Here is a 19,876-nt window from a genome sequence, read left to right as displayed (position 1 = left end):
GGTATGCGGATACCGACGGTCGAATCTCGGGCAAGTAACATACCAAAGGACAAAGGGAATGACATACGGGATTATACGAATCCTTGGCACTGAGGTTCAAACGATAAGGATCTTCGTAGAATATGTAGGATCCAATATGGGCATCCAGGTCCCGTTGTTGGATATTGACCGAGGAGTCTCCCGGGTCATGTCTACATAGTTCTCGAACCCGCAGGGTCTGCACACTTAAGGTTTGACGTTGTTTTATGCGTATTTGAGTTATATGGTTGGTTACCGAATGTTGTTCGGAGTCCCGGATGAGATCACGGACGTCACGAGGGTTTCCGGAATGGTCCGGAAACGAAGATTGATATATAGGATGACCTCATTTGATTACCGGAAGGTTTACGGAGTTACCGGGAATGTACCGGGAATGACGAATGGGTTCCGGGAGTTCACCGGAGGGGGGCAACCCACTCCGGGGAAGCCCATAGGCTTTTGGGGGACACACCAGCCCTTAGTGGGCTGGTGATACAGCCCCAAGGAGGCCTATGCGCCAAGATAAGAAAATCAAAGGAAAAGAAAAAAAAAGAGGGAAGAAGTGGGAAGGGAGGGGGACTCCTCCCACCAAACCAAGTCCAACTCGGTTTGGGGGGGAAGTCCTCCCCCCCTTGGCTCGGCCGACCCCTTGGGAGTCCCTGGGACCCCAAGGCAAGGTCCCCCTTCCTCCTCCTATATATATGGGGCTTTTAGGGCAGATTTGAGACGACTTTCTCACGGCTGCCCGACCACATACCTCCATAGTTTTTCCTCTAGATCGTGTTTCTGCGGAGCTCGGGCGGAGCCCTGCTGAGACAAGATCATCACCAACCTCCGGAGCGCCGTCACGCTGCCGGAGAACTCTTCTACCTCTCCATCTCTCTTGCTGGATCAAGAAGGCCGAGATCATCGTCGAGCTGTACGTGTGCTGAACGCGGAGGTGCCGTCCGTTCGGTACTAGATCGTGGGACTGATCGCGGGATTGTTCGCGGGGCGGATCGAGGGACGTGAGGACGTTCCATTACATCAACCGCGTTCTCTAAACGCTTCTGCTATACGATCTACAAGGGTACGTAGATCACTCATCCCCTCTCGTAGATGGACATCACCATGATAGGTCTTCGTGCGCGTAGGAAATTTTTTGTTTCCCATGCGACGTTACCCAACAGGCACTTCGCCTTATCAATCCTAATACGCCGCGTGGCATAGTAGTCTCGAACAGCCTGCACCCGAGCCTCGTGCCGAAAGTTTTGAAGTAGGCGGCGACATTCGGTTTCGATAACCTTTGCCGCGTCGTCCTCGTATCCCTCCTCACACCTGTAGAAGGTCTGCAAACGAGACAACACCGATTAGTACAATAAATAGCTATGGTTAATTTATAATTGTGTGAAAGAGAAATTACCCAGAACTTTCGGATCACCATGTCCGCCCTCGTGTCACACAAAACACCGTCGATCTCCACCTCTGGCGGGGCCGGGGCACCCAAGTAGTGCTCCCAGGTCATCCCTACCTCTCGCTCCCGACCGGGCAACGTAACAAACCCTGGGAAGTTTTGACGGCAAAGAACACCGAGGACGCTGTTGGGCTTGCGGACACCCTTGGCAACGATCCAACCCCTACAATATGACAAATTAAAGCCAAAACATTAGATATTTGAGAAAACGCGAAGGCAAAAGGTTAAATAAGAGTAAATTAACTTACTTGTCCCCATTTGGCCTAATCGAGCACCTCTGCTCGGTGGTCGCTGGCACGAGCGGGAGCCCCGAACTACCACGCTGGTAGACGGTATCCCCCTCACCCAGCTCCTCGTCGCTACCAGCATGGCCAGTTGGCTCTGGCCAGGGATGCCACTGGGTCTCTTGGGACGTACCCTCATCCCTGCTGTGCTCCGCAGTCGTGTGGAAGGAAGCCTCTGGGACACGAGTCTCGTGGGTCAAAGGCTCGTCGACCTGAGGCTCGTCGACCCGAGGCTCGTGAACCGGAGACCGTGTAGCCTCCACCTCAGACGAATCCACCCTAGAAGTCCTCCTGTGCTCAGGTGAATCAGCTTGGGGTGGTGGCGGAGACCGTGTAGCCCTACCACTCCCGCGGCCACGTGTACCTTTAGTACAACATAAATACCAACATGAGTAATAAAATGTATATAAATACCAATATGCATACAACATGAGTACAACATAAATACCAACATGAATACAACGTGTACCTTTAGTGCCTCTCGGCTTCGCGGGTGGTCGACCTCCTCTCACGGGGGCCGCTCCTTGCATAGTAGAGAGCAACACTCTCCGAAGAGGCGAGGCAGGAATGGAAGTACCCATCCCATCACCCGCCAACGAAGAAGCAGCCGCGGCATGCTTTCGACCCTTTCCCACCATCTTTCAACACCTGTCATGACAAAGAGTAAATGAAATTAGTACAACATAAATACCAACATGACTAATAAAAATTGAATACCTAACATGAACTCAAAATTTATATATAGTATAATAGTTGAATACCTGACATGAACTAATAACAATCGTCCTCGTCTATATATGCTTCGGGGTCAATAAATGCATCATGATCATCACTATCATCAATAAATGCATCATCATCATCACTATCTAGAAGAACCTGTGGAAGGCCACCATGATGTAACCGGTCAAGAAGTGACAGGTCATCCGCAGCAGTAACCTCTTCTTCTTCCAGCTCTTCCTCTTCGGGCTCAGGGGTTAAGACGGATTCACTGTCGCTGTCTACTTCAATGTTCTGGGGTGAAGTAGAGCGGTTCTTGAAACGTTTCTTGGACATACGTGTTTCTTGGAAGAATTCTCCTTCATATGTGTCTGGGTTAATGAGGGGTTCGTAATCCTCTTCATTGAGGGTAGGTGGTCTAAAATGTGGTGGCACTTCATAAACGACATCCCAACCTTTGAGATTTGGATCAGTTTGGCAGGCCCACGGTAGATAGAAAACTTGTGTCGCCTGTTGAGCTGTAATATAGACATCGGGAACATCTAAGTGGGTGTTTTGGTTGATTTCGACTAGTCCTATATGTTCATGAGTCCTTCTAGTCTCCCTCGGCTCAAACCAATAACATTTGAAGACTACGACGGTCGGTGGGTTTTCACCATAGAATAGAAGTTCATAAATTGCTTCAACCCTTCCATAATACTCGGTGTCTCCTTCGCCGATAGCAGAGACAGAACAATTTGTAGTCTTTAGGTCGGGCATAGATAGCTCTTTGCCAAAGGTACGAAAGTGATACCCATTGATGTTGTATTTGTCAAATGAACGGACCTTATAGTCAAAACCATTAGCGACTTGTCTCAACTCGCCATCCATAGACTCTGCATCAGCCTACAAGTTTAATACGAAAGAATGGATGCATTAGCCGCAAATTAGACCAATAAGTCAAATGGGCCCTTAATGGTAATTAATTACCCTTTGTTTGAACCAAGAGATGAAACCAGGATAGTCGCCTCCATGCTTTGCGAGAAGCTCATACTCTTCGACGAAATCCTTTTCGATGACCGCTCCATCCGAGAATTCGGCGACGTATCGACTATATCAAATATCCGGGAATAAGAGTGGTTCAAAGCAATTAGAAGTTGCGGAACAATAAATTACCGAGAACTTACTCGATGTACGGCCGCACTTCTGTTAGGTTGGTGAAGATATACAATGAAATGGTCCGCCATTCTTCGACATCCAACGATTTCCCTTTCGAAGCACCGGATGGTGCGAGCTTACCTTTGAATAGGCTGAGGTTGGATCGAACTTTTTCTCGATCGCCATCATTGTACCGAGGCTTCGGGTTATGCAAATGATAATTCTTGGCTTCGTAGTGTGCTGTCACGAAGTTTTCCGCCTCCTCAGTAATGAATGCCTCGGTCATCGATGCTTCAATTCTACGTCTATTTTTACACATAGCTCGAAGCGTCTTCTGCATCCTCTCAGTTGAGTAGCACCATTGATTTTGATCGGGCCCCCCCATTCTTGCCTCGGTCGGGAGATGCAAAATCAAATGTTGCATTGGATTAAAGAAGCCCGGTGGAAAGATCTTTTCTAATTTGCAGACCAACTCCGGCACCAACTTTTCCATTTCATCTAGCACGCCAGGCGATAGTTCTTTCGCACAAAGAGAACGGAAGAAATAGCTCAGCTCTGCCAGTACTAGCCATTCATCCTCAAGGATAAAGCCACGCAACATCACCGGCATTACCCGCTCAATCCATATGTGCCAATCATGACTCTTGAGCCCAAATATTTTCAATTTCTCAAGACTCGCTCCCCTCTTTAGATTCGCAGCATGCCCATCGGGGAACATCAACCGCATTTTCACCCACAATAGCATTTCCCTCATAGCTGGCCTTTCAAGATTGAACCATGCCTTTGGCTTCGCTATGCTTTTCTTTCCTTTCCGTTGTCGCAAGTTTTGCAACGGTCTATCACATAGAGCCTCCAGGTCGATTCTAGCCTTAGGATTATCTTTTGACTTCCCCTCTATGCCGAACAATGTACCAAACATGGCCTCCGCAATATTCTTTTCAGTGTGCATCACGTCAATGTTGTGTGGGCAAAGGAGGTCTTTGAAGTAAGGGAGATCCCATAAGCATGACTTGTGAGTCCAGGCGTGTTCCGTATTATACCCTTTGAAGTATCCTGGACGCAAAGGATCGGGCTCGAGAGCGTTTAACTGATCAAGGGTCTGTTGGCCTGTCAACGCAGCTGGTGCAGTGTTTTTGACAACTCTACCTTTGATGAAATTCTTCTTGTCTTTTCTGAACTTATGGTCAGGATCCAGGAATTGTCTATGCATGTCGAAGCAAGAATACTTGCGACCAGCCTGCAGCCAACGGAACTGAAGAGCTGCCTTGCATGTGGTGCACGGGAACCTTCCATGCACACACCAGCCAGCGAATAGCGCAAACGCCGGATAATCATGCGTCGAGTACATGTACCACACATGCATTTTGAAATTTGTTTTGGTAGCCGCATCGTAGGTCTTGATCCCATTATCCCAGGCTTCTTGCAACTCATCCTTAAGCGGCTGCATGTACACATGCATAATCTTCCCTGGATAGTTGGGCCCTGGAATTATCAACGTCAGGAAAATGTTCTTTCTTTTCATAATCTCTCCGGGTGGCAAATTTAGTGGAATGACAAATACAGGCCAACAACTGTATTGTGCTGCCGTCATACCATACACATTGAAGCCATCCGTGCTGATGGCAACTCTAGGTTGCCTTGGATCTTCCGATTTATCCTTATGTAATGCATCGAAGTGCCTCCACGCAAAACCATCTGATGTGTGTACCAGCATCTTGTTCCCATCCGCATCTAGTTCGGTTCTTTTGCCCAATTTGTGCCATGTCATCTGTCTGGCCGTCTCTTCGACCATGAAAAGACGTTGAAGTCTTGGTATGATTGGCAGATATCGAAGAACACTAATGGGGATTTTGGTCTGATTCTTCTCACCCATGCCGTTGTCTACCACAATATACCTGGAAGAATTGCAAATGGGGCAATAGTTCAAGGCCGCATACTCAAGCCTAAATAAGGCACATCCATTCTCACAGGCATGTATCTTCTCATAGGGCATCTTAAGTACACGGAGGATTTTCTCTGACTGGTACAAGTTTGCAGGCAGTACATGGCCTTTGGGTAGAAAGCGTCCAAATATCGTCATCATCGCGTCGTAGCATTCTCTGTCTAGGTTGAATTGAGCCTTCAGAGCCATTACCTGCGCGATGGCATCCAGCTGACAAAGCTCAGTTTGCTCGTGGAGAGGACGTTTTGAAGACTCCAGCATTTCATAGAAGGCCTTTGCAGATTCCTCCATCTCATCGTCCGAATCCCGAGCATCATCAAAGTCTTGCACCATGTCTTCAATCCCGGTACCATGCTCGTCGGTGCGACGACGAATCACCTCAGCTCTGGCACGTTGGTTAGACTCACCATGAAAAGTCCACACCGTATAATTAAGCGTAAAACCCCACTTCTGCAAGTGTTTACCCATTTCAAACTCTGTCTGCTTTTTCCAGTTGTCGCACTTGGGACAGGGGCACCATGTTTTTTGCTGGCCATTTGCAAATGCGGCTCTCACAAACCCCTGGTTTTTGTTAACCATTCATGGGTCATGTCTTTCTGACTAGGGTGACCAGTGTACATCCAAGCACGATCACTCATGTTGCCTAGCTACCTATGGGGGCACAAGAAATAAATACATAATTCATCATCTATATTCATACGCTAATCAAGTTTGTCAGTTTTATTACGTCCATGCAACCTACACGCTAATAGGTAAAGATAGGTCCTAATCCCACCCGAGTATGTGTAGACTGGGTTCGTTTTCCCATGCTCTGCTCCAGATGCGACGCAGAATTTCGGCAGCACCTCCCCGCTGTTCTCCTGATACACGTCTCGGCAATAAGCAGAGAGGATGTGTACCCGGAGAACAACAGGGGAGGCACTGACGAAATTCTGCATCGGATCCGGAGCACAGCATACGGGATAACAAACCCAATCTACACATACTCGGGCTGTCCATGGATAATGTTGGACAATTCAAAAGGATGGCGGTTATAAATATGCAAAGAAATGCATATTTATAGATGTCGCCCTTTCGAACGGGAGACGCATACTGGTCATGCATACTCATGATTGAAGAAACCTATAGCTAGCAAGTTTCATCGGCACGAAGACCGGGACAGAGCAAATTAAGGGGGTAGGAGGAGAAGTCATTTGTGCTCACCAACAAACGCAAGGGCGGAGCTCGTCCAACGCACGTGGAGGTCGTCGAACAACTGCACATTGAAATTCACCCGATCAACACAAATACGATGTTTTTATAATTAACATGATCGGAAAATATGTGACCTAACTCATAATTTACAAAACTATGACCCCGTGGGCCTCTGGAAGGCCGAAAAGCACCTTCTCGTTCAAAAGAAGGCAGAAGAGGTGTCGGGGGTCGGGGCTTAGTGGCGTCGGGAGTCAGTGCCATCGAGGGTCGGTGGCATCGGGGGTCGGGGGGTTAGTGGCGTCGGTTGTGGGGGGTCAGTGGCGTCGGGGGTCCGGGGTCAGTGGCGTCGGGGGTCCAGGGTCAGTGACGTCGGGTGTCAGTGGCGTCGGGGGTCGGGGGTTGGTGGCGTCGAGCGTCGGGGGTCCAGAGTCGTGGGCCGAGGGTCTGGGTCGAGGCCAGTGGCGTCGGGAGTCGAGGGTTAGTGGCGTCGGGGGTCAGTGGCGTCGGGGGTCGGGGGTCGGGGGTCAGTGGCGTCGGAGGTTGATGGTCGGGGGTCAGTGGCGTCGGGCGTCAGGGGTCGGGGGTCGAGGGTCAGTTTCGGGGTGCCGGGGTTCCCTTTTCCTCTTCTTTCTTCTTCTCCTCTCTCCTCTTTTTCCTCTTCTTCTTCTTCTTCTTCTTCTTCTTCTTCTTTTTTCTCCTCCTACTCCCCCTCCTCTTTTTCTCCTTCTATTCTTTTTCTTCTTCTTCTTCTTCTTCTTCTTCTTCTTCTTCTTTCTCCTCCTCTTTCTCCTCCTCCTCCTCTCCTCTTCTTCTTCTTCTTCTTCTTCTTCTTTTTTCTCCTCCTCCTCCTCCTCCTCTTCTTCTTCTTCGTCTTCTCCTGCTTTTTTTCTTCTAACCTAACTAACTAACCTAATTAGCCTAATAATCTAACCAAATAAACTAACTAAATTACCCTATATATAATAAAAAAACTAACATAATAAACTAACTAAAGTAATTAACTTTTTGAAAAAGAAAAACAGGAAAAACTCACCGGCAGGGGGCGGCGGCGGCAGGGGGCGCGCGGCTGGGGGCTCGCCGCAGGGGGCGTCGGCGGCAGGGGGCGGCGACGGCAGGGGGTGCAATGCAGGTGGCGCGCAGCAGGGGCGGCGGCGGCAGGGGCGGCGACGGCAGGGGGCGCAATGGAGGTGGCGCGGGCGCGCGGCAGGGGGCGGCGGCGGCGGCAGGGGGGACGGCGGCAGGGGGCGGCGGCGGCAGGGGGCGCGCCGCAGGGGAGGTGCCCTCTCGGGGAGGGGATCCCACGGGGAGGGGGTCGCTGGGGGGGGTGGGCTCGCCGGGGGGGTGGGCTCGCCGCGGGGAGGGGATCTCGCGGGGAGGGGGTCGCCGCCGTGGAGAGAGAGAGTGGTCGGGGTGAGAGAGAGAGAGACAGTGAGCGAGGGGGGGTAACGGCCGTTATAGGGCTGCCCCTTTGCCGTCCGCCCCCCGACAGCAAAGGGCCATATGGCAGACGGCAAAGGCCCGCGGACGGCAAAGGCCCCCGGATTTCGGACACGGTAGGCATGGGACCCACGCGTCCCCTTTGCCGTCTGCCCTGGGGCTCTTTGCCGTCTGCTGGCAGACGGCAAAGGACCCACACATGGCAAATAGTATTTTTGCCATGTGTCAGTTCTTTGCCGTCTGTATTGTGTCAACTGATGGCAAAGAGGTTCTTTGCCGTCAGCCAGCAGACGGTAAAGAACTGGCTGACGGCAAATTTCTGGATTCCAGTAGTGGTAGCCTCACTCCTGGTCGGAAAAGTACTCTGCAACATGATACGTTGCAGCCGTGTAGGTCAGCATATTGAATATGCCGACAAGTCATCAAAGAGAGGAGTAAAATAATAATCAACTATCTCTACATGCATATTTGGCCGGCGGGGCTAAGTTTTGCATAAAGCCAGTTTTATCCTACAACAAGAGGGGTTGGAAGCAAAATATTACTACATTGTTTGTTGTTAACGAGATGGTTCCGCCAACCAATTCTCGTACCCGAATAGATGTTAACACCCCCACATCATTATTAAGTTGAGTCGAGAGTTCAGGGGAAATTCAGTGCCTTCGGCTCAAGTTGTCCATGACCGTGGACACGGCTAATCGATTAGGTTGGGCACTCTGCAGAGTTTTGAACACCTTCCCCACAAGATTTGATCGCCTCCGTGTTTGTCCTCGCACTTCAGGGTGTTTGAAGACTGGATGATCAAAACATGGTCTAGCAAGGGGTCCCTCTGAATCCCTGTCGGTGCCCATCCATTCCTACCGTTCTTCTACATCTGCTAGCACCGCCTGTCCAGAGTCGCCGCGTTGTCCAACCAAGCCAGAGCCCATAATGACTTGTGGCTGTGCAGGTAAGCCTTGAGTCTTGAAGTCTCCGTCCGTCTCTTCGAGCCTGGGTGAAGCTTTCCGCAGGATGACATGGCCTCTCCGGCATCCCGGGCCTCCACTGGGTTCTCCGGGGAGCCGATCAACCGTCCTTCACCCAGAGTTGCATTGCGTCCGAGGTCTTGAAAATCTTGTCTTAGCCGGTCTTGATTATTATATCAACCTTGCATCACTCGTGATATACACTCAACCGATAACCCGTCTACTCAAGCATAGCATTAAGAAATTGTCGTCCCGGGGCCAAGTATCGGGGTTGTTGTGTGCCTACCACAAGATACTACAACTTAAACTAAAGTTTCCAACTACCTAGGCAGCATGCAAATTGGGCAAAGAAAGGTGATCTACCATGCATCGAAAACATAGGTAAAATAACATGATCAAAAATGACTTGCCTTGATGATAGTTGTCTTGCTCGAGCGCTTCTAAGTAACACGCTTCGCACTCCGGATGATCTAGCGATACAAACACAAAGCACACCATAAGCACTTCAATCAAACCACAAGTAAAAATAACATCACAAGTAAGGATTTGCTAAAGCCTAAGTAAAAGAATTCATCACGCGCCGGTATGGCAGAAACTTGTTTCTGTTGAAAACACGCGTAAAAATACTTTAAAATTTTTGAAACTTCTACCACAGTAAGATTTTATCACTAGGAAGCAGTAGCAAAAAGAATCAAGTCAAAATCATTTTTCAAACTCCGGGAATAGGCAAAACAAGGTTTAAACTAAATCTGATCTAACTTATATTTGAAAATTTCAAACATAGACAAATTATATATTTTTTAAAAACTACAGAACAATTTTAGTCTACTGGAACAAGAATCAATGTCATTGGACTTCGGGATAAAAAGTTGTGGCCAAAACAAAACAGAAACTTTCTGTTTTTGCAATTTAGACAGAAAAACTGAAACTAATCTAGCTAACTAACGGGGGTACACGTGGCATGCTACTATAGGCTGCAGAGGGCGTTTGCTGCAGGAGCAAACGGCCGAGGCTAACAAAACTCGCTGGTTAAAACATAAGTGAAAATAAAAACCGCTGGTTTTCTACTCTGAACCGAAGGGGTACTATAAGATCTAATCTATACCCTACATCTAAGATCTAAGGGCTATAAAGAAAAACAAAAGAAAGAACAGAGAGGGGAGGGAGTCTACCGTGCTGTGGCTGGTACTCCGGCGGGGAAGAGGGTCGCCGGCGAGGGGGGAGCTCCGGGGGGCGGTGGAGAGACGGGGAGGCGGCGGCGGGGGTGGTCCTCCTCCTCGGGGAGGCGTCGGGCGGAGTGGGGCGGCTGACGGGGCGCTGCTCCAGGGCGCTGCTCCAGGGGCCGAAGGTGGCAGCAGGAGCTGCTGCCGGCGAGGGACGGCTCGGGCGGCGGGGATGGGGCAGGGTGGCGGCGAGGGTAGGAACGGGGGCGGCGAGGCTCCGGGTATTTATAGGCCATGAGGGGGAGTAGAAAGGAAGGGGAGAGAGGATCGGGGAAGGATCCCGAGGTTCCTCGGGAGGGGCTCGGTTTCAGGCTGGAGTAAAGAAGGAGAGGGAGAGGGATGACCGACGGGAAGGGAGGGTCGGTCGCGGGGCCCGCAGGGAAGTGAGAGAGAGGCGGGGCGGTTGTGGTCGGTCGGCCGGGATCTAAGGCCTCCGGGATCCCGGGGACAGTGGGATTCGGCCCATGTCTAAAAAAAACGCTCGGGCGGCGGCTTCTAAAAAAAGATACTTTCCTAATTTCTAACTTTTTATGAATCAGAAAATAAAAGCTAAAAAAAGGAAAGTAAATCAAAATATTAATATAGGGTATTATATACCAAAAAAAACAGAAAAATATCCTCTACCCGAATAACATTTTTCCAAAGCAATAATAAAAACTTTAAAAAATGTTTTTTTTCAGAAATTCCCTAAATTGCTTTATTTCTTTTTGCAAATATCCTTGGATTTTCTTGGCTCCAACATTTCAGAAATTGCCCGCTCTTTGGAGGGTCATTTCCCTCCGCTCTCTCTCTTGCGTGCAAGAGAGTATTTCTCCGGGCTTTTCTCGTGCGAGGAAAAATGGAAATGCAAATCAAAAAGACGAAAGAAATTCACGTGCTAAATTTATTCAATCAATATGCATAGATGCTTAGCTACAATGTAAAACATTCCCAATTAGGAAAATTGGGATGTTACAGTCATTTTCCTCCGCTCTCTCTTGCGTGCAAGAAGTTATTTCCCGGCATTTCTCGTGTGAAAAAAAATAGAAATGCAAAAGCAAAAGTAGAAAGAATTCAAATGTAAACTTTATTTAAATCAATATGCATAGATGCTTAGCTACAATGTAAAACATTCCAAATTAGGAAATTTGGGATGTTATAAACCTACCCACCTTAAGATGAATCTCGCCCTCGAGCTTCGGGTTGGCTAGAAAATAGGTGCGGGTGGTCTCGACGAAGGTCCTCTTCTCGTTCCCAGGTGGCTTCTTCCTCGGTGTGGTGGCTCCACAACACCTTGCAGAACCTGATGATCTTGCTGCGGGTAACTCTGTTGGCAGTCTCGAGAATCCTGACGGGTTTCTCCTCATACGTCAGATCACTGTCAACCTGTATGGCCTCTAGGGGCACTGTATCTCTCAACGGAACATCAGCCATCTCAACGTGGCATTTCTTCAACTGGGAAACATGGAAGACATCATGAACTCCGGACAATCCTTCCGGCAGTTCCAGATTATATGCAACTTCGCCTCTACGTTCAAGAATTTTGTAGGGGCCAATGAATCGGGGTGCTAACTTTCCTTTCACACCAAATCTCTTGATTCCTCGGAGTGGAGACACCCGAAGATATGCTCGGTCTCCCACTTCGTATGTTACTTCCTTGCGTTTGCTGTCAGCATAACTTTTCTGCCTGGACTGAGCTATCTTGAGTCGGTCACGAATTAGCTTGACCTTCTCTTCAGAATCTCGGATAAGGTTGGGACCAAAAAGTTGTCGGTCTCCAACTCCATCCCACATCAACGGTGTTCTGCACCTCCTTCCGTATAGAGCTTCGAAAGGGGCCATTTTCAGACTGGTCTGGTAGCTGTTGTTGTATGAGAACTCGGCATAAGGCAAATTGCCATCCCAACTAGACCCATAGTATAGTGCGCAAGCTCTCAACATGTCTTCCAGAATATGATTGACTCTCTCGGTCTGTCCATCTGTCTATGGGTGAAAAGTTGTACTGAACTCCAATCTCGTTCCCAAGGTTTCATGCAGTTGGTGCCAAAATTTTAATGTGAACTGAGTCCCTCTATCTGACACAGTGCTCTTCGTTACTCGGTGCAGACATACAATCCTGGTCATATATATCTTGGCCAGCTTGGCACTTGTGTAAGTAGTCTTCACAGGATTGAAGTGAGCTACCTTGGTCAAATGATCGACCACAACCCAAATAGAATCATAGCCAGAACGGGTACTGGGTAATCCTGTGATGAAGTCCATACCAAGCTTTTCCCAGTTCCACTCGGGTATCGGCAGAGGTTGAAGCAAACCTGCTGGCTTCTGATGATCGGCTTTTACTCGCTGACAAACATCGCATATTGCTACGAACTCGGCAATGTCTTTCTTCATTCCTGTCCACCAGAAACTTTCTTTCAAATCCAGATACATCTTGATGTTGCTGGGGTGTATCGAGTACGGGGAATCATGGGCCTCCTGAAGTATCAACTTCCTGAGTTCGGGATCATTGGGCACATAAATGCGATCCTCAAACCATAAAGTTCCGTGTTCATCCTCACGAAAACCTTTAGCCTTCCCGTCTTTCATTTTCCGCTTAATCTCAGCTATCTCCTTATCTGATTTCTGTGCCTCGCGGATCTTTTCTGTCAAAGTGGACTAAATTTCTAGTGTGGCAACAAATCCTCTTGGAACTATTTCCAATTTGAGCTCTCGGAGGTCATCGGCTAACTCCTGGGGTAACCCTCCTGCTATGAGTGTGTTCACATAACTCTTGCGGCTCAACGCGTCGGCTACAACATTTGCCTTGCCTGGGTGATAATGCAGTCTCATGTCATAGTCCTTGATCAACTCTAGCCATCGCCTCTGTCTGAGGTTCAACTCCTTCTGTGTGAAGATATATTTCAGGATGTTGTGATCAGTGTAAACATCACAACTATTTCTGATCAGGAAATGTCTCCAGATCTTGAGAGCGTGCACTACGGCTGCTAGTTCCAAGTCATGCGTGGAATAATTCAACTCATGGGGTCTGAGCTGTCTGGATGCATAGGCTACAACTTTACCTTCTTGCATGAGCACTCCTCCGAGTCCTTGACGAGAAGCGTCATAGTAAACCTGGAAATCCTTCCGAATGTTCGGCAATATCAGCACTGGGGCTGTAACCAGACGTTTCTTCAACTCTTGAAAACTGGTTTCACATTCCTTTGTCCAAACATACTTGGAATCCTTCTTCAACAACTCTGTCATGGGCTTGGTGATCTTTGAGAAATTCTCAATGAACCTCCGGTAATATCCGGCGAGTCCGAGGAAACTGCGGATCTCCTTAACTGAGATGGGTGCTACCCATTCGGTAACTGCTGCGACCTTGGCAGGGTCCACTGCTATTCCTTCTCCTGAGATGACGTGTCCGAGGAATCCGACTTCCTTCAACCAAAACTCACATTTGCTAAACTTTGCATATAGCTTATGCTCTCGAAATTTCTCCAGAACTAGGCGCAGATGTTCCTTGTGTTCCTCCTCGTTCTTGGAGAATATCAGTATGTCATCGATGAACACCACGACAAACTTGTCCAAGTATTCCATAAATACCTTGTTCATCAGATGCATAAAATATGCCGGAGCATTAGTCAGTCCAAATGACATGACCGTGTACTCATACAAGCCGTACCGAGTGGTGAAGGTTGTCTTGGGTATATCCTCTTCATGAATCTTCAACTGATGATACCCGGATCGAAGATCAATCTTGGAAAATATTCGGGCTCCAACTAACTGATCAAATAGATCATTGATCATCGGCAAGGGGTACTTGTTCTTGATGGTCACCTCGTTCAATGCACGATAATCGACAACCATTCTCAAGGACTTATCCTTCTTTTCAACCAAGAGCACTCGGGCTCCCCAAGGTGAAGAACTTGGGCGAATATACCCTTTGTCCAACAACTCCTTAATTTGCTTCTTGATTTCTACCAAGTCATTTGCGGGCATCCGATAGGGTCTCTTGGATATCGGGGATGTTCCGGGTAATAGCTCGATCAGGAACTCAATCTCTCTATCAGTTGGCAGGCCCGGCAATTCCTCTGGAAATACATCTGGGTATTCCTGTACAATCGGTACTTCCTCCTGGACTACTCCCGTGAGAGAGTTTACTCGTTTACTCCATGTCGGGTGCTGAGACACGTACTTAATCCTCTTTTGCTCGGGGGTGGTGAGCAAAATAGACTTAAGGGCACAATCAATATTCCCTTCATACTTGTCCAACCAATCCATGCCTAGGATTACATCCAATCACTGGGACTCTAATACGATGAGATCGGTGGGAAAATTATGGTTCCCGATGTTGAGACTCAAAGCATGTCATCATGCCTCGTGGGGAACTGACCTTAATAGGTTGGCTGAGGGTTCTAGTTGGCAAACTATATTTTTCCACAACTACCCTTGATATGAATGAATGCGTTGCACCAGAATCAAAAAGTACCAATACTGGACATGAATTTAGCAAAAACTTACCAACCACAGTATCGGGGTGATCATAGACCTCTTCAACATCAATGTGATTCACCTGAGCTCGAGGAAAAGGGTTGGTCTTCTTTGCTGCAGCGTTGCCATTGCCATTTCCAGTTCCCTGCTTGTTCTGGGGACATTAAGTGGCATAGTGTCCCATCTTCTAACACTTGAAGCAGGTGATGTGATTCAGATTCTTCTGAGCTGGAGCTGAATTATGCTGAGTGCCAGTACTGCCATTCTTGAAGTTGATATTGTTGCGGTGGTTCCCATTTCCTCCATGGTTGTGGCCTCCATGGTTGTGCACTGGGTGGTTATGCTGGACGTGTCCTCCAAACTTACCGGATCCAGTCCCGGTATTCCCTGAATAGAGGATGTAGCGAGGCTTCTACTGAGTGCGGAGTTGAACTTTCCATTCCCATACTTCCGCTTGCGGTTCTCCATCTGCTGGTGTTTCCCCTCCAAGATGAGGGCCTTATCTACCAGCTCCTGGTAGTTGTTGAAGGTGGCTACAGTCAGCTGAATGCTCAGCTCATCATTGAGTCCCTCCAAGAACTTTTCCTGCTTCGCCGCATCATCGGCCACATCTCCACGTGCATAACGGGCGAGCATGCTGAATTCATTGACATACTGAGCCACAGAGCTATTTCCCTGGCGTAAGTTGCGAAACTCATGCTTCTTCAGACTCATTGCACCAGCTGAGACATGTGCGGTACGGAAGGCTTGCTTGAACTGCTCCCAAGTGACTCCAGCAATGGGGTATGTGGTGGTGTAGTTCTCCCACCATGCAGCTGCAGGGCCTTCAAGTTGATGCGCGGCAAAGCGCACCTTCTCAGCTTCAGTACAACCAGCAGTGATAAGTTCCCGCTCCATCCTGCGAAGCCAATCATCTACCACAATGGGCTCAATGCTGCTGGAGAAAGTCGGAGGGTTCATCCTCAGGAAACTGGTGAGATTGTCGGCCTAGGTTGGATGATGGTTGTTGTTATTGTTCTGATTCTGGATGAATAGCTGCATCAGGGTATTCTGTTGCTGAATCAACTGGGTGAGTTGCGGCGGAAAGTTGGAAGTAGGGGCACGTCTTGGAGGCATCTGATGTTTGTAGAGGGGTGAGATTAGCATAGAACAATGGTCTAGAGAGTAATTACACTACCCATATGAAATGCAACAAACAAGTATCACACCACACATTTTATTCAATACCATCACAAAGGTTCACACGGGGATACAAAATTCGATAACCTAAACATCGGCCTAAACGTTTAACGATAAAGTAAATTTGGTGGTCTAGTCTAAGTGTCCTCCTCAGAAAAGCATGGTGGTGGGTCCTTCGGTGGAGCTTTCTTCATAGTCCTCGTCATTGCTGATCAAGCGGGCTACGTCACCTTTGGGATGAAGGTTCTCGCCCATGTCCAGTTCCTCCTCCAGGTATGCAACTCGAGCCTTCAGCTTCTTGATCCTATCCAGAAAGATCTTCACCTCCAGTTCGTGCTCATAGTGGGCTTCCCGGTCTACTTCTTCGAGTTCGAGTTCGCGGAGCGACAGTTGCTTGATCTTCCTCGCGTCCTTGATCACACGATGCTCCAGAGTCCCGCTGTGCTTCTCCAAGGTCTGGGCATAGGACAGGAGAGCGTCCTTGGTCTTGCTTGAGATGATTTCTCCATCTTCTCTTCTCCGGGACACCATGAATAGGTCCGGTGAAATAGGGCAGCCTCTGTACACTTCCTTGATACGTCCGAGTGCAGAATGGACCGCCATGTCCCTTCCGAGAATCCAGTTGGGTGCGATGAACTTGAAATCCACCGGCTCAATGCGCGGCTCGAATGTCCTTCCGGGAACGTGCACCTCGATCCTATAGCGTGAATCCTTCGGGTAAGACGAAGTCGGCAGAGCAATCCTCAAGTCCTTGGTGATCTGTACCAGCTCCTTTCCGAAAGGCATAGTGGCGTCGGGCTGGCAAAACTCCGTGAACTTAACGATGATGAAGGTGGCCATCTAAAACATTGGAAAATCGGAGAGAAGTCAGAAATGATCAGAGGAGGAAATAGAGGATTTATAGACATAAGAAAATAGTTTTCTTCCTAAGGCTTTTCCATTCCTAGAGGTTACGTCCTACGGTCAACCTGGTTCTTATACCATTTCTGTAGCGACCCGACTCAAGACGAGTCAAGCCTCTGGTGTTTCCGTACCATCCCAAGATCATGCTGGTACACACTCAGTACATCAATGTATATATCAAGAGTTCAATCACACAACTTCATTAATCGAAATCTTGTATCGAGTACTTTATTACAATAATGGATTACGATAAATTGGATGAAGGCCATCTCATGAGATATCTAACGAAGACTAGCGGAAGCATCAGGTAGACGAGTCCATCCGACTCCACGACATGTCGCTGAGCGTAGATCGTAGCCTCACTCCTGGTCGGAAAAGTACTCTGCAACATCATACGTTGCAGCCGTGTAGGTCAGCATATGGAATATGGCGGCAAGTCATCAAAGAGAGGGGTAAAATAATAATCAACTATCTCTACATGCATATTTGGCAGGTGGGGCTACAAGTTTTGCATAAAGCCAATTTTCTCCTACAACAAGAGGGGCTGGAAACAAAATATTACTACATTGTTTGTTGTTAACGACATGGTTCCGCCAACCAATTCTCGTACCCGAGTTGTTGTTAACACCCACATCATTATTAAGTTGTGTCGAGAGTTCAGGGGAATTTCAATGCCGTCGGCTCAAGTTGTCCATGACCGTGGACACGGCTAATCGATTAGGTTGGGCACTCTGCAGAGTTTTGCACACGTTCCCCACAAGATTTGATCGCTTCCGTGTTTGTCCTCGCACTTCAAGGTGTTTGAAGACCGGATGATCAAAACATGGTCTTTCAACGGGTCCCTCTGAATCCCTGTCGGTGCCCATCCATTTCTACCGTTCTTCTACATCTGCTAGCACCGCCTGTCCAGAGTCGCCGCGTTGTCGAACCAAGCCAGAGCCCATAATGACTTGTGGCTTTGCAGGTAATCCTCGGGTCTTGAAAATATCCGTCCGTCCCTTCGAGCCTGGGTGAAGCTTTCCGCAAGATGTCATGGCCGTCTCCAGCATCCCGGGTCATCCACTGGTTTCTCTAGGGAGCCGATCAACCGTCCTTCACCCAGAGTTGCATTGCGTCCGAGGTCTTGAAAATCTTGTCTTAGTCCGGTCTTGATTATTATATCAATATCGCATCACTCGTGGTATACACTCAACCGATAACCCGTCTACTCAAGCATAGCATTAAGAAATTGTCGTCCCGGGGCCAAGTGTCGGGGTGTTGTGTTCCTACCACATGATACTACTCTTACACTAAAGTTTCCAAGTACCTAGGCAGCATGCAATTGGGCAAAGAAGGTGATCCACGATGCATCGAAAACATAGGTAAAATAACATGATCAAAGATGACTTGCCTTGATGATAGTAGTCTTGCTCGAGCGCTTCTAAGTAACACGCTTCGCACTCCGGATGATCTACCGATACAAACACAAAGCACACCATAAGCAATTCAATCATGCCAGAAGCAAAAATAACATCACATGCAATGATTTGCAAAAAGCCTACGTAAAAGAATTCGACGTGCGCCGGTATGGCAGAAACTTGTTTCTGTTGAAAACACCAGTGAACATACTTTAAAAATTCTGCAACTTCTCCCACAGTAAGATTTTATCACTAGAAAACAGTAGCAAAAAGAATCAACACAAAATCATTTTTCAAACTCCTGGAATAGGCAAAACAAAGTTTAAACTAAATCTGCTCTAACTTGTATTTACAAATTTCAAACATAGAAAAATTATATGTTTTTAAAAACTACAGGAATATTTTGAGCTACTCGAAGAAGAATCAATGTCATTGGACTTGGGGATAAACAGTTGTGACCAAAACAAATTTGAAAGTTTCTGTTTTTGTAAAAAAGACAGAAAAACACAAAACAACTAGAGCTAACAGAGAGTTACACGTGTCAGGCTATTATTGGCTGCGGGGCTGTTTGTTTCAAAGTTACGGGCAAACGGCCGAAGGTTAGCAAAGTCGCCGGTTAAAACTTAAGTGACAAATAACCCATTGGTTTTTTCTCATTAGACCGAAGGGGTACTAGTGTTCTAATCCTGGCCGATGCATGGGATCTAAGGGCTATCAAGAGAGGACATGAAATATAGAGAGAGAAGAGAAGCTACCTTGCTGGCAGAGGGGTGCACCGGCGAGGAGAGCTGGCCGACGAGGGAGGGGAGGCTCCCGGCGGTGGAGGGCTTCGGGGAGGTGGCGGTGGGGTGCTCCTCCGAGGGGGAGGCGGCGGTGGAGCGAAGGGGCTCGAGGGGGGGCTCTCTCCAGGGCGGCCGAAGGGTGGCGCAGCCTCGGGCTGCTGCTGCTGCTGCTGCTCCGGCGAGGCTCGTGGCGGCGGCGACTCGTGGAGGCGTCGGCGGCTAGGGTTGGGAAGGGGTGGCTCCGGGGTGGGGGTATATATAGGCTTAGGAGGGGGTGGGCTATGGAAAGGAGAGAGAGGCAGGGGGAAGGAAATCGCTGGGAGGGAGATGGGCTCGGTTTCGGTGCAGAGAAAGAAGGAAGGAGGAGGGAGAAGAAAGAAGGAAGGGGACGTGGGGGAGAGAGGGGGCGCGGGCAGGGCTAAGGCACGCCCGGGGCGACGGTTAGGTTAGAAAAAAATATTAAAAAAAAGCTTTCCTTTTATTAAACCTTTCCAAACAGAAAATATAAAAGCTAAAAAAGGAAATAAATCAATATATCTATATATGGTATTATATATCAAAAAAATCAGAAAAAGAATCTCTACCCGAATAACATTTTTTTAAAGCCAAATTAAAAACTTGAAAAAATGTTTTTTTCAGAAATTCCCAAATTTGCTATTTATTTTTGCAATTATTTTTGCAAAAGAATTTTGGGTTTTCTTGGCTCCAACATTTCAAAAATTGCCCGCACTTTTGGAGTGTCATTTTCCTCCGCTCTCTCTCTTGCGTGGAAGAGAGTTTTCTCCGGGCATTTCTC

This window comes from Hordeum vulgare, chromosome 3H (assembly GCF_904849725.1).
Source record: "Hordeum vulgare subsp. vulgare chromosome 3H, MorexV3_pseudomolecules_assembly, whole genome shotgun sequence".
Lineage (NCBI taxonomy): Eukaryota > Viridiplantae > Streptophyta > Magnoliopsida > Poales > Poaceae > Hordeum > Hordeum vulgare.
Note: the sequence above shows the minus strand (reverse complement) of the source record.